This window comes from Equus caballus, chromosome 19, assembly GCF_041296265.1.
Source record: "Equus caballus isolate H_3958 breed thoroughbred chromosome 19, TB-T2T, whole genome shotgun sequence".
Taxonomy (NCBI): Eukaryota; Metazoa; Chordata; class Mammalia; order Perissodactyla; family Equidae; genus Equus; species Equus caballus.
In genome coordinates this window covers 42,663,076-42,678,843 of record NC_091702.1, presented here as the reverse complement: position 1 = coordinate 42,678,843, position 15,768 = coordinate 42,663,076, and the positions used below count along the sequence as shown (strand labels likewise).

Sequence of the window (15,768 nt, the reverse complement as noted above, 5' to 3'; positions counted from 1 at the left end):
ATCAAAATCCCAATGACATTTTTTGCAGAAATAGAAAAATCATCCTAAAATTCACATGGAATCTGAGTGGATCTGAATAGCCAAAATAATGATGTAAAAAAAGAACAAAGCTGGAGGATTCACACTTCCTCATTCAAAACTTACTACAATGCCACCGTAATCAAAACAGTTTGGTACTGGCATAAAGACAATGGAATAGAACAGAGAGTCCAGAAACAAACCCTCACATATATCATCATATTATTTTCGACAACACTGCCAAGAATATTCAATAGGGAAAAGACAGTCTTTTCAACAAACAATGCTGGGAAAATTGGATATCCACATGCAAAAGAAGGAAGCTGGACCCTTACCTAACACCATGTACAAAAATTAACTCAAAGTTAATAGAGGACCTAAATATAGGACTTAAGACAATAAAACTCAGAAGAAAACACAGCGCAAGAGCTTCACAACATTGTATTTGGCCACGATTCTTAGATATAATACTAAAAGCACAGATAACAAAAGAAAAAATAGACAAATGAGGCTTCATAAAAACTTAAAAATTTTGTGCATCAAAAGACACAATTCACAGAGTAAAAAGACAATCCGGAGAACGGGAGAAAATATCAGCAAATCATATATCTGATAAGGGATTAATATCCAGAATATGTAGAAAACTCCTAAAATTCAACAAAAAAACAAACAACTCATTTCGAAAATGGGCAGAGGAATTGAATAGACATTTCTCCAAAGAAGATATATGAACGGCCAACAAGCATATGAAAGATGGTCAAAATCACTAATCATTAGGGAAATGCAAATCAAAACTACAATGAGATATCACCTCACACCCATTAGCATAGTTACTACTGAAAAAACAGAAAAAAAGTGTTGGGGAGGATGTGGAGAAACTGGAACTCTTGTGCATTGTTGGTGGGAATGTAAAATGGTACAGATGCTGTGGAAAACAGGATGACGGTTCCTTAAAAAATTAAAAATACGGGGCTGGCCCCGTGGCCGAGTGGTTAAGTTCGTGCGCTCCGCTGCAGGCAGCCCAGTGTTTCGTTGGTTCGAATCCTGGGCGCGGACATGGCACTGCTCATCAGACCACGCTGAGGCAGCGTCCCACATGCCACAACTAGAAGGATCCACAATGAAGAATATACAACTATGTACTGGGGGGCTTTGGGGAGAAAGAGGAAAAAATAAAATCTTAAAAAAAAAAAAAATTAAAAATACATTTACCATATGATCCAGCAATTCTACTTCTGGGTATATACCCAAAAGAAGCGAAAGTACGGTCTTGAAGAGAGATTTGTACACCCATGTTCACAGATGCATTACTCACAACAGCTAAAACATGGAAGAAACCCAAGTGTCCATAAATGGATAAATGGATAAGCAAAATATGGTATATACATACAATGGAATATTCTTTAGCCTTAAGGAAGGAAATTCTACAATATGTTACAACATGGAAGACCCTCGCAGACTAATAAGCCAGTCACAAAAAGACAAATACTGTAGGATTCCATTTATATAAAGTACTCAGAGTAGTCAAAACCATGGAGACAACGTCTAATGGTGGGTACCAGAGGCTGAGGGGAGGGGAGAATTGCGAGTTACCATTTAACAGCCACAGACTTTCAGTTTTACAAGACAAAAAGAGTTATGGCGATGGACGATGGTGATGCCTGCACAACGATGTGAATGTATATAATATCACTGACTTGTAAATTTAAAAATGGTTAAGGTGGTAAATTTTATTATATGTATTTTACCACAATAAAACAAAAAGGAAATTAAAAAAAATTAAAAAAAATTCAAAGCTAGGCAAAAAAGAAATCTGAATATTGATTTGTCCTTTTCTTAGCCAATGTTAGCTAAATACTGCATCTCTAAAGATATAGTCAACATGAAAAGCCAAGGCTGTTCGGCTAAATTAGTCTGGTTTTCTCATTTGGTTAACTTGTACAAAAATGAAAAAATCAGCCATTTCAAATTCTAACTGAAAATTAGCCTATTTGATAACAGTATTTTTCTTTTACCTATAAAAGAATCTTTGTCCCTTTCTCTCTCACACACACAAATAATTCTATGCAATCTATTTTTAAAAGATCAACATAATTTTAAGAAAGCCAAATCTACCTCATACCATACACTACAGTAAAGGAAATCATAATTATAAGAACTGGGAGAAAATGAAAGTGCATGTTTCTCAACTCAGACTGGGAATGTGTATGCATAATCATAAAACCAAAACAAACTACAATATTCTCTTTCCCATTTCCCCTACCTGCCCAAATAAACACACTCAAAGAAAAGACACAAAGCACAACAGAAAAAAATTTTTTTCTAACAAAGGATTATTAGCCACTACAAGCTGCTCTTATAAATCATTAAAAAAAAAAGTCAGCAAACATAATAAAAGGATATTCACAAAACCCATCTAAATAGGTCAGTAAACTTATAGGAAAAACATGCTCAACTTCTTTAGTAAGTAAAAATTACAGTGACAGCATACAGAGAAATGGGCATAAATCATCACATTTCTTGGTAGAGGTCTTTTTCTGGTGGGCAGTTTGGCACTATGTTTCAAAAGCCCTGAAAATGTATCTGCTCCTTGATCCAGTAATTCCACTTCTAAGAATTAATCTTAGATATAGCATCAGCGAGGAACATTAAATATGTGTTGTATACAGACAAATATGTACGTTGTAAAATAAAAAAGCGACACTCTACTATGAATTTAACTGCTGAAAGTTACTACACAACCTCCAGCACCACTTTTTAAACAACATCCTTAGCACAATTACAAGTGAAATAACAATCAGGCCCACATCTACATTAGCCAGCTTACTGAACATGAGAGGGGAAATCGGTTTTTACACATAAACCTCAATTATTTTCAAAACCAATGAAAAGAATTCTCTAGCTTTATCCTGAGTAAGACTGAAGTTAACATAAACATATTTACAAAACTTAACAGTTTATATACTCAATTAGGCAGAAGTAAAATCTAAGTACTCTTATGCCTTAGCTGTAATTACAATATAAAGAAAGAAACTTGATGCCACCTTTTCAAACTTCACAGGTACTCCACAACTTAGTGTGTACTTTAGGGAGATACACGCAGAAGGACATTCACTATAGTATAGTTTGGAACAACAACAACAACAACAAATTGGAAACAAGCTGCCTATCAAGAGACCAAAAAGAAATTATTTTTAAAGGCTAAATAAACTATGGTACAGTCATCTTAGGGAAGAGATATATTATGCAGAAGTTCAATTGGGTAAAAATCTACTTCTAACACAAAAAGACGAAGACATAGATTACTGAATGAGGAAAGTATGTTTCAAAGCTAACATACACACAGTTTGAACATTTTAAAGCAAAGCAATAGTGTATTTCTTTATGTGTATGTGTATATAAACATTATACGTATGAAAGACTCATCAAGCTACTGCATCCAGCTGCCAATTCTCATGAAATACAGAAGGCAAAGAACCATAGTGAATGGTGTTCCAAGTATGGAGTGATTTTACTGGGAAACCCACAGGTCAAATGCTTGGAGTTTTTAAAATAATTATAAGGACTAAAAAGGGATCCGATCCAGGGGTAACATATATTAAAAGTACTTAAAAGACTATTTTTTTAGTGATTTCTTTCTTTCCTTTTCAGAATGAACCATTTTTTTGTTTTAAATCCTTTCAGATTCCCCCGAATTACAATATGTACATTCATAGATATGTAGATATATACATACACACACGCATATATCTCAATTCATTCACTACAGGATGCAAAATGGTACAAATCTAATTCTATTATTTCTTTTTCATTTATTAAATGGTATACATATATAAAGAAACCTTTCTCTTCACTTACTGTTTGGTTACTTATCAGTATGGTTCACACATGAATAATAGGAAAAATTCTTGAATCTGTCCCTTATTTACCAGTGTTCAAGATAGATAATATTGGTTCCCTATCATCCTAAAGCAATTAAGAGATTTTTATATATCATCCAATACACTCTTGATCAAAAGCCCATCTGTTTTTCACCCCTAGAAATTGACAAGCTGACCTAATATTCTTATGGAGTTGCAAAAGACCCAGAATAGTCAAAACAATCTTGAAACAGAAAAGCAAAGCAGAGGACTCTCACTTCTCAATTTTAAAACTTTCTACAAATCCACATTAAACAAGATTGTGATATTGGCATAAGGATAGACATATATCAATGCAATAGAATTAAGAGCCCAGAAAGATATCCTTACATTTATGGCCAACTGATTTTCAACATGGGTGCCAAGACAATTAAATGGAGAAAAAAATGGTCTTTTCAACAAATGATGCCGAGACAACTGGATGTAAAAGATTAAATTAGACCCCTTTCTGACACTATATATAAAAATTAATCCAAAACAGATCAAGACCTAAACATAAGAGCTGAAACTATAAAACTCTTAGAGGAAAACATAAGTGTAAATCTTTGTGACCCTGGATTAGGCAGTGGGTTCTTAGCTACAACACCTAAAGCACAAGCAACCAACGAAAAACAGAAACAGATAAAGTTGACTTCACATAAATGAAAAACTTCTGTTGATCAAAGGACACTATCAAGAAAGTGAAAAGATAACCCATAGAATGAGAGAAAATATTTGTAAATCATATATTTGATAAGGGTATCCAGAATACATAAGGTAAATATCTGTTAAGTATCCAGAATACATAAGGAACTCTTAAAACTCAACAATAAAAAGACAATCCAATTTTAAAATGGACAAAGAATTTAAAAAGACATTTCTCCAAAGAAGACATATAAATAGCCACTAACACATTCAACATTAGTCATTACAGAAATGCAAATCAAAACCACAATATCACTTCACACTCACCATGATGGCTATAATCAAAAAGACTGACGACACATGTTGGCAAGAACGTGGAGAAATAAGAACCCTCACACAGTGATGGGGGAATGTAAAATGGTTCAGCCACCTGGAAAACAGTTTGGCAGTTCCTCAAAAGGTAAAAAGAGTTACCATATGACTGAGCAACTTCACTCTTAGGTATACATCCAAGAGAACTGAAAATGTGCATTCACATAAAAACTTGCACACAAATGTTCATAGCATCACTATTCATAATAGCGCCAAAGTGGAAACAACCCAGATGTCTATCAATTTATGAATGGATAAACAAAATGTGGTATATTCATACAATGGAATATTATCCAGCTATAAAAAGGAATTAAGTATTTATACATCTACAACATCGAACTTTGAAAACATTTCGCTAAGTGAAAGAAGGCAGACACAAAAGGCCACATACTGTATAATTCCACTTCCAGTCATGCACCACATAATGATGTTTCAATGAACAACAAACTGCATATACAATGTTGGTGCCCTAAAATTAGTACTATATAGCCTAGGTGTGTAGAAGGTTGTACCATCTAGGTTTGTGTAAATATACCATATGATGTTTGCATGACAACAAAATCACCTAACAACACATTTCTCAGAACATATTCCATCGTTAAGCGATATGTGACTGCATATGAAATTTCAGAATAAGCAAATTCATAGAACTAGAAAGTAGATTAGTGTTTGCCAAGTACTGGGAAGAGGGAGAAATGAGAATCAACTGCTAGTAGACACTGAATTTTCTTGGGGGATGATGAAAATCTCTTGGAATTAGTGGTGATGGTTGCACAATCCTCTGCACAGAACTGTACACTTTAACAGGGTGAATGTTATGGTATGTGAATATATTAATTTAAAAATTACTATTGTCATTACAAATTGGTAGATTACATATATTTGATTGGTTCAAATCCACTGCAAATATCCTTTTGAAGTTCAAATTGTCTTATCTCTAGCCAGCAGGAATCTCTTAATTTCTGAGTTCCCTTGTACTCGGCACCTTTAAGAAAGTCTAATACAACAAAACACAGTTACCAAAAAGAAAATTCTATTATTTATAAATGATTCAAAAAAGGGATTCCTAGGGTTACAATTACTACTTGGGGCAGTATTTCCAAGCAGCTTTCCAGGCCCACAATTCTCCTACTTATCAATCTTGATGAGATAACTGCAGTACAAAAATGCACACAAAACAGTGTGCTGCTTCTGTTCCTCGCAGTGGCTTAATGTGAAGCTGCAGGAATGGAAACAGAAGAATTATATAAAAATAACAATTGATATTAGATTGACTCAGAGCTTATTTTTCCTGTCCCGACAAAAGCTGTTTCAAGACAATCTTGGAGCCAGCTCCAGACAAATTGTCTTAAAGTGGGGTTAACTAAGTTTTGGTAAAACATCTGCTGGTTTGGGATAGAAAACTAAAATATGATTTTCCCTATTTCATTAGTTCGTTAAGTATTATATGCATTAACTGGGAGCTAAAATGATGATCTGAGGTACAATTAACTATTGCCCATGGTTAAACAATACTTAGTTTCCAACCAAATATGAATAGAAACCAATCTATACAACCAAGGGAAATAATTTAGATAAAAATTGATTCCTACTTTAGAAGAACTGATAAATATCTCTCAGTAACCATTTCTTCCAACCACTCACTTGCTTGGAATAGAAATGAATTAAAAATCTCTGGAACCACTGACAACTGCTGAAAGGTTAACCCAAGAAGAACAGAGTTACTAACTCAAACTTTTTAAGGAAGGAATTGTGATAAGCCAAGATAAAAGATTTCCACATAACAAATCACCTAGAACTTGCAGATAAGAATATGTTTGACCTTTATATGATAAAGCCATGCGTGTGAAAAACAATCTGCCTTACCAATATTGTCATTTACTGCTTTCACCTTCCCTCAGAAACAAAGTCTGGGGGCAGGGGAAAACAAAATACAATACAAATAGAATTGCATGGTTATGATTTTATAGGTATACATAAATTTCCAAAATTGGCCATAGATGAGATAAAACCCTGAAACAGCCACGAACAAAAACCAGAACATCCTCAAATAATAATTCCTCAGAGAAGACAAAAAAAACTAGAAACTAATCTCACTTACAAATATAAATGCAAAATTCCAAAATAAAATATTAGCAAACACAACTCAGAAGAACATCAAAATATTACAAACCAAGTAGAATACACTCCAAAAACATCAAAATAGTTAAATATCAAGTCATTTAATACAATTGACCTTATTAATAAGTCAAAAGGAAAAAATTCTATTAACAGATGCCAAATAATCAAGAAATAAAAACATAACTGATGAAAAACAACCACCACCACCTTTTAGAGTGAAATAGGGATAGATGGAGAGTTTCCTACCATGAATCAGCACAAAATCCACACCACAACAAGCGGCGAAACATCAGCCATTCACCTACTATAATCAGGAACAAAACCAAAGGGATGCTTTTCTATGGCCGCTACCTGAAATAACCACAAATTTAGTGCCTTACAACAACATAAATTTATTATCTTGCAGCTCTGTAGTTGAGAAGTCCAAAGTAAGTTTCACTGGGCTAAAATCTAGGTGTCAGCAGGGCTGCGTTCCCTTGTGGGGGCTCTAGAGGAGAATCTGCTTCCTTGCCTTTTCCAGTTTCTGGAGGCTGTCCATGTTCCCTCGGCTGTTGGCCCACTTCCTCTATCTTCGAAGGCAACAACGTCAGTCCAAGTCCTCAGGCTGTTATCTCCTCTGGTTCTGTTTTCTAATTCTTATTCCACTTTTAGGAACTTTGTGATTACACTGAGCCCATGTGAGTAATCCAGAATAATCTCCCTATTTTAATGTCAGCTGATTAGAAACCTTATTTCCATGTGTGACCTTAATTTTCTTCTGCCATGTAACCTAATATATTCATAGATTCCAGGGACAAGGACACAGATGTTTTTTGGGGAAGGAGCATTATTCTGCTTACCACAGTATGCTTTTGGGAGATAAACAAATAAATAAATAATCTATGATGTAAAGAGTCTAATCATTTCCACAGATTCTTCTAAAAAGATATTTTTTAAAAACCCCAATATTTACTCTTGATTTTAAAAAGAACTCAACTATATAAGTAAAAAATGCTTTCTTGATTTAATATCTTTCTATCCATCCAGAAAGTCAACATTATGATTAATGGGGAAACAATACAGTCATTCACATTGAAGTCAGAAATAAGGCAAAAATACCACTATCATAACTATTGCTAACATTGTCCAGGAGTTGTAAGAAAAAGGAATTAAGATATATAAAAATTAGAAGGAAGAGAATAAATTATCACAATTTACAGATGATCTAATGGTAAACCCAGAAAATCCAAGAGATATGCATAAAAACTATAAACAAGAAAAGAATTCAGTTAGTTATTCAGTCAGAAAATGAATACATAGAAATCAATAGTTTTAATTTAAGCCAAGGGTCCACAAACTATGCTGGCCTGCTGTCAAATATGCCCTGCTGCCTGTTTTTATAAATAAAGTTGTACTGGAACACAGCTATACTCATTTGTAATTTATGTATTATTTATAGCTTTCAAGCTGCTTTCTCATACAATGGTGGTGCTGAGAAGTTGATGGCTGACAAAGCCAAAAATATTTACTATCTGGTCCTTTTTAGAAAAGTTTGCCAACCTCTGATTTAAACCAATATCAGTCAGTCAGGTGACATAATGAAAGAAAAGACTGTATTTCAATCAAAAGATACGATGCCCAGGAATTAATAAATCTGAAGTATCCAAATGTCTGAATTTACCAAATGGAAAGAAGACATACCATGTTCTTGATAGGAAGAATCAAGTTCAAGGTATCATCTCCCTCTGTAAGTTTATGTACATTTTCTCTTTAATGTGATCCCAACAAAAAGGCCAACAGGAAATTTATTCATTTATTTAAATGTTTGTTTATTTAGGAATAGAAGAGGTAACTAAAATTCATGAAAAGTAACCAGCTAGAACAAAGAAAAAAAGTCTATGAATAAGAAGTAATGAGGGGCCGACCTGGTGGCACAGCGTTTAAGTGCGCATGTTCCGCTTTGGCGGCCCCAGGGTTTGCCAGGTTGGATCCCGGGTGAAGACATGGCACCGCTTGGCACACCATGCTGTGGTGGGCGTCCCACATACGGGGTAGAGGAAGATGGGCATGGATGTTAGCTCAGGGTCAGTCTTCCTCAGCAAAAAAAGGAGGATTGGCAGCAGTCAGCTCAGGGATAATCTTCCTCAAAAAAAAAAAAAAAGTGATGAGTGTGAACTATCTTCAACAAATTTAAAACTTATTATAAAACCATGATGATTAAAACATGGTGTTACTGGTGCAAGAACAGAAAGATTAGTGAAAAGAAGAAGAAAATCAGTACTTTATATTAATAGAAATTCATTGTTATTTGATAAAAGTGACATCTCCAGCCAATATCACTGGATAAAAGATAGATTATTCAATAAACAGCAAAGGGAAAATGCATAGCTATAACAGGAAAATTTCCAAACGAATTAGTTTTTTAAATGAAACCACAAAAACTCAAGATTCTTCTAGCAAAGTCTTTAATAACTACAGAGTTCAAAGATCTATACAACCGTAACATAAAACTGAAAGTCATTAAAAAATGACTGATAAGTATGACCAGAAGTTAAAAAGTAAAAAAAAAAAAAAAAAAAACAGGAAAAAAGTATCTGTAACTTTAATCCAAAGGACTATTTTCACAAATACATATAAAGACTACAAATCCCAAAAAAAAGATACAAAGCCTTCCAATTCTCTCTCCTATGCATGGAAAAGACTATAAACTGTAGAGAACAGGAAATAAATAATTCTTAAATATACGCAAAGATGTTCACTTTACTCACAATAGGATAAATGTAAATTAAAGCTACACTGACACACCATTTCTCATATTCTCAGACTATCAAATATCCAAGGTTAATAACACACTATACTGATGAGGGCATAGGAAAAACAAGCACTTTCTAACATATCTGGGAGTGTATACTGGTACCATCTCTATGAAGGTCAATTTCACAACATATATAAAAATTACAAATACACGTATCCACTGACCCAATAATTCCACTTTTAGGAATTTATCCTATAGACATATCTCCATATGTACAATTAACATATTCATTGTAGCACTATTTGTAAAGCATATAATAGGAAACATGCACCAGCATATCCATAAACAATGGACTTGTCAAACAATAATCTTACCAAATCAGTGACTATCATAAACCATAAAAAGATGAGGAAAGTCTTTAAATATGAAAATAGGAAGAGCTTCAGAATATAATATTTAGTGGCTAAAGTTCAAAACAGTGTAGACTGTGCTCCCATTTGTATGTGTGCATGTATGTGTGTGTAAGAGAGGTGAGGGAAAACACGCATATTTGTTTAAATATGGAGAAACCAGGATGCACAGGAAACGCAACTTTAGTTGCCTGTTGGAAAGAAATCTGTGCCTGGGGGAAGGGGTGGGATGGAGAGTTTTCATTTTTACGTACCTTTCAATTTAGAACCATGTAATTATTCATTTGCAAAATTACCTTAAAAACTTTCTTAAAAAATTTAAATGAGTTGATAAAATGATCATTATTTACAGGAGATTCTATTTGGCTAGAAAATCTAGTAAAAAATTAATAGAAGCAATTTACTATGTTAACTGATTTAATTAATAATTAGTAGGAATCAGATTTTCCATATTTAAATGATAAATTAAAACAGATATGATTTGGGTCAAAACTGAATGACGCTAAGAATCTAACTGAATCTCTTACTTCATCCTCCAGTTGCATCTGGATCTCTGAGTCACTGACTCTGGCTTCCATCACTAGGATTGCTACAGCCCCAACTGACCCCCAGGAGGCCTTCACACTACTGCAACTCTGGTATGCCCTACTGCCCAGGCCACCACTCAGGCCACTGCTCATGCAGAAACTAAACCTTTTGACCAGTTGAGTCTGTCAGCAGCCAGTTCTGGCTTCAGAGATGTTCTGTACCTTTCCATGCTTATTAGATGTGTTATCCCTAGCTGAATGTGCAAAGCAAATATAGGTAAAATCCTTTAAAAAATATATATATATGATTGTCTAAAGCTAAAATTACAAGTCTTGTAGGGTTTAAAATATGTATATAGATTTAAAACATATGGATGTAATACATACAACAACTACAGCATAAAGGATGGTAGGATTGGGGGATGGTAGTGGTGGTAAACAGACCTATACAGTTGCAAGGTTTCCGCATTGTATGTGAAGTAGTACAATATTAAGAGACCGAAAAGATAAGGAAGTATTTTGTAATCATTATAGCAACTAATTAAAAAATGCAAAAAGGCAGATAGCTAAGAAGCCAACAGTTAAAATAAAATATTTTAAAATATTCAAATAATCCAAAAACAAAGGCAAGAAAGGAAGAACAAAGGAACCAAAGAGAGAAGGGACAAAGAGAAAACAATAACAACAACAAAAAAAAGATCTTAATCTAATCATATTGATGACTGCATTAAATGTAAGTAGATTTAAATGTTATAATTAATGGGCAGAGATTATCAGAATGAATTTTAAAAAGCAAGAGAAGCACTTTATACATAAAGATAGAAATAGGGATAATAATTAATTTAATAAAATAATTAAAGGGAGAAACAGACAATTCCACAATCTTAATAAGAGATTTAAACTCCCTGATGAGCAACTGACAGAACTATACAAATATCAGTAAGGACAGACAATCTGAACAAACTCAACCATCTTGACCTACCTGACATTTATAATACATTATTATACTCAACAACTGAAGAAAATACATTCTTTTTGATGCACATGATGCACTTGCCAAGAGAGACCACAGGCTAGGCCATAAAGCAAGTCACAAATTTTAAAGGACTGAAATCATGAATCATTCTTTGACCACAACAGAATTAACTTGGAAACAACCAAGAGGATACCTAGTAAAACCACTAATACTTAAATATTAAACAACATACTTCTAAAAGACTCATGGGTCAAAAAAGAACTCAAGAAGGAAATTAGAAACATTTTGGAACTGAATGATAATGAAAATAAAGTAGATTAAAATTTGTAGAATGAAGCTAAGGTAGTACAATGTAGTAAAGAATTTAACTTCGCCCAAAGAAAGGTCTGACCTTTGTCCTCAGCTCCTGGGAGGTATTCTCCAAGCCCCTGTAATGTTCAGTCTGACATGAATGCCTTTGTCTACCAGGGGGGTTTGGGACATGCTAGATTTATAACAATCCAATTTATAGTGGAGCGTTTGGGTCACACAGTATCAGCTTAACCTCCAGGAGGTGCTGGAGACAGATCAGCACTATGAGCAGCCAACCACATAGACATGATTGCCCCAATAAAAACTCTGGACACCACGGGGTGAGTTTCTCTGGTTGGAAATATTCAGTGTGTATTATCACATATCATTGCCAGGAGTGTTGAAGTTGTCCATGAGCCCACATATAGAGGACAACTGGAAGCTCCTCATTTGGAACTATCTTGGACTCTGCCCCATGGGTCTCTCCCTTGGCTGATTTTAATATGTATCCTTCACTGTAATAAACCATAACCATGAGTATAAAGCTTTCACTGCATTCTGTGAGTTCAATACTCTTCAATGGGCTTACTGACTGAACCCAAGAGTGGTCTTGGTAACCGTCAAACTTGCAATTGGTGTCAGAAGTAAGAGTGATCTTGTGGATTGTTTCTGAACTCTACAAGTACTTAGAAGGAAATTTGTAGCTTTAAATGCCTTATACTAGAGAAGAAAGTAAAATGAGTGACCTAAGGATTCACCTCAACAGGCTACAAAAAGAAGTCTAAAGTAAACCTGAAGAGAAAAAAGGAAATAACCAAGGGCAGAAACCAATTAAGTAGAAAACAAACAATTGAGAATATTAACAAACCAAAGAATCAACAAAATAAACCCTTCTTTTAGACAGACGAGGGAAAAAGAGAATGCAATCACCAACATCAAGAATGAAAGACAGAGTATCACTAAAAAAACTTAGAAACCTTAAAAACACAATAAGAAAAGAATTGCGACCAACTTTAGGCCAACTAACTCAACAGGTTAGATGAAATCAAGAAATTCCTTGAAAAACGCTTCTTACCACACATAATATTCTGACACAATATGAAACAGTAAATGAGTGTCTCCATATCTATTAAAGAAACTGAATTTATCAACATTCTTCCCACAGAGAAGAGTCCAGGCCCAGATGTTAAGTCTACCAAACATTTAAGAAAGAAATATTTTTACACAAATTCTTTCAGAAAATAGAACACCTCCCAACTATGAGACCAGCATAACATTAATACTAAATCCTGACAAAGACATCACAAAAGGAAGAAATGATGGACCAATATCCTTCATGAACACATGCAAGAATCCTTTTTAAAAATCAGCAAATTGAATATGAAAAGGATAATCCAAAGGATAATACATCAATTGCAAGAATTGATGAAAACATTTGAAAGAAAAAATCATTGTAATTCTCCATATTAACAGAATAAAGGAGAAAAACCATATGATCATTTCAGTAAAATATATGTAAAACATGTGACCCAATTTAACACTGATTCATGATAAAATTCTTAGCAAATTAAAAGTCCAGAACAATCTCAATCTGATAAAGGGCATCTACAAAAGTCCAACAGCTAACATATCTAATGGTAAAATGTTGAACATTCTCCCCTTTTAGATGGGCAATAAGGCATAAGGGATTCTCATTCTTCTCATTTCTATTCAACATTATGTTGAATGTCCTAACCATGGCTAGAAGGCAAGTAAAAGAAATAAAAAGCATAAAAGCCAGTAAGGAAGAAATAAAATTGTCTCTACAAATGACGTGATTGTTTACACTGAAATTTCCAAGGAATTTATAAAACTACTAAAATTAATAGTTGAATTTATAGCAAGGTTGCAGGATACTACACTAACAAAATTTTATTTTTTTATACCAACAGCAAATAATTGGAAACCAAAACTTTCTAAAAATTCCATTTACACCAACTCCAAAAAGATTTTAAAAATTAGGAATAACTTTTTCAAAAGATGTGCAAGACATCTTCACTGCTAATTACAGAATATTGCTAAAAGAAATTAAGATCTAAAGAAACAGAGAAATGTAATAAGTTTGTGGAGTGGAAAAAAATATTGTCAAGATGTCCATTTTCTTCAAATGATGTATAGATTTAATGCAATCCCAGTAATAATTCCAGCACACTTTTTGCAGAAACTGATAAGCTAATTGTAAAATGCTGAAATGCAAATGATCTAGAATAGTCAAACCAAAATTTAAAAAGAACAAAGTTGGAAGACTTACATTACCTGATGTCAAGACAGTGTGGTATCGGCCAAAAAGTGGACAGACTTATCAATGGAACAGAATAAAGACTTCATAAATAAATCCACACATATGTGGTCAACTGATTTTTGACAAAATGCAACAGTAATTCAATGAGGGAAGGAAAAGGCGTTTTAAAAAATAGTACTGGAACAACTGAATATTCAAATAGAAAAAAATAACATTGACCCTTATCCTACATCATATACAAAATTAATTCAGAAGGGATCACATATCTAAATGTAAAACATAAAACTATAAAAACTCTAGAAGAAAGTCTAAGAATTGTAAACTTGGGATAGGAAAAGATTTATTCTATAGAACACAAAAAGCCCAACAATGAAAAATTTTGACAAACTGGGCTTTCTTAAAACTTTCACTCTTCAAAATCACCACTAAGGAAAGTAAAAGGCAAACTACAAAATGAGAGAAAATATTTGCAATAAATAAATCTGACAAAGGACTCTATCTGAATATATAAAGATCTTTTACAAATCAATAACAGGAAAAGAAAAATTCAGTCTTTTTAAATGAGGAACGAATTTATTTATATAGTAATTATGTATTAGTTTGCTAAGGCTACTGTAACAAAGTACCACAAACTGGGTGGCGTAAACAATACAAATTTATTATCTCATAGTTCTGGAGGTTAGAAGTCTGGAAAAAGGGGTCAGCAGAGTTGGTTCCTTCTGAGGGCTGTGAAGAAGAATCTATTCCATGCATCTCTCCTGCTTCTGGTGGCTTGCTAGCACTCTTGGCATTCCTTGGCTTACAGATGAGTCACCCAGATCTCTGTCTTCATCTTCACATGGTATTCTTGTTGTGTGCCCATCTTTGTTCAAATTTCCCCTTGTTACGAGCACACTGGTCATATTGGATTAGCGCCCACTTTATTTTTATTTTCTTTTAATTGAGTTAATGATAGCTTACAATCTTGTGAAATTTCAGTTGTACATTAATGTTTGTCATTCGTGTTGTAGGTGCACCACTTCACCCTTTGTGCCCACCCCCCACCCCACCTTTCCCCTGGTATCCACTAAACTGTTCTTGGTCCACATTTTTAAATTCCTCATATGAGTGGAGTCATACACAGATTATCCTTCTCTAGCTGGCTTATTTCACTTAACATAATTCCCTCAAGGTCCATCCATGTTATTGCAAATGGAATGATTTTGTTCTGTTTTGCAGCTGAGTAGTATTCCATTGTATATACGTACCACATCCTCTTTATCCATTCGTCTGTTGATGGGCACTTAGGTTGCTTCCATGTCTTGGCTATTGTAAATAATGCTGCAAGGAACATTGGGGTGCATAGGACTTTTGGGATTGCTGACTTCAAGCTCTTTGGATAAATACCCAGTAGTGGGATGGCTGGATCGTATGGTAGTTCTATTTCTAATTTTCTGAGGAATCTCCATACTGTTTTCCATAGTGGCTGCACCAGTGTGCATTCCCACCAGCAGT

General features: G+C 34.1%; 1 protein-coding gene across 19 annotated transcripts in view; it reads right to left on the bottom strand.

Moving 5' to 3' along the window:
- Window positions 1-15,768, bottom strand: part of DLG1 (discs large MAGUK scaffold protein 1) — a 255,373-nt gene that overhangs the window by 155,286 nt on the left and 84,319 nt on the right. The window lies entirely within an intron of this gene.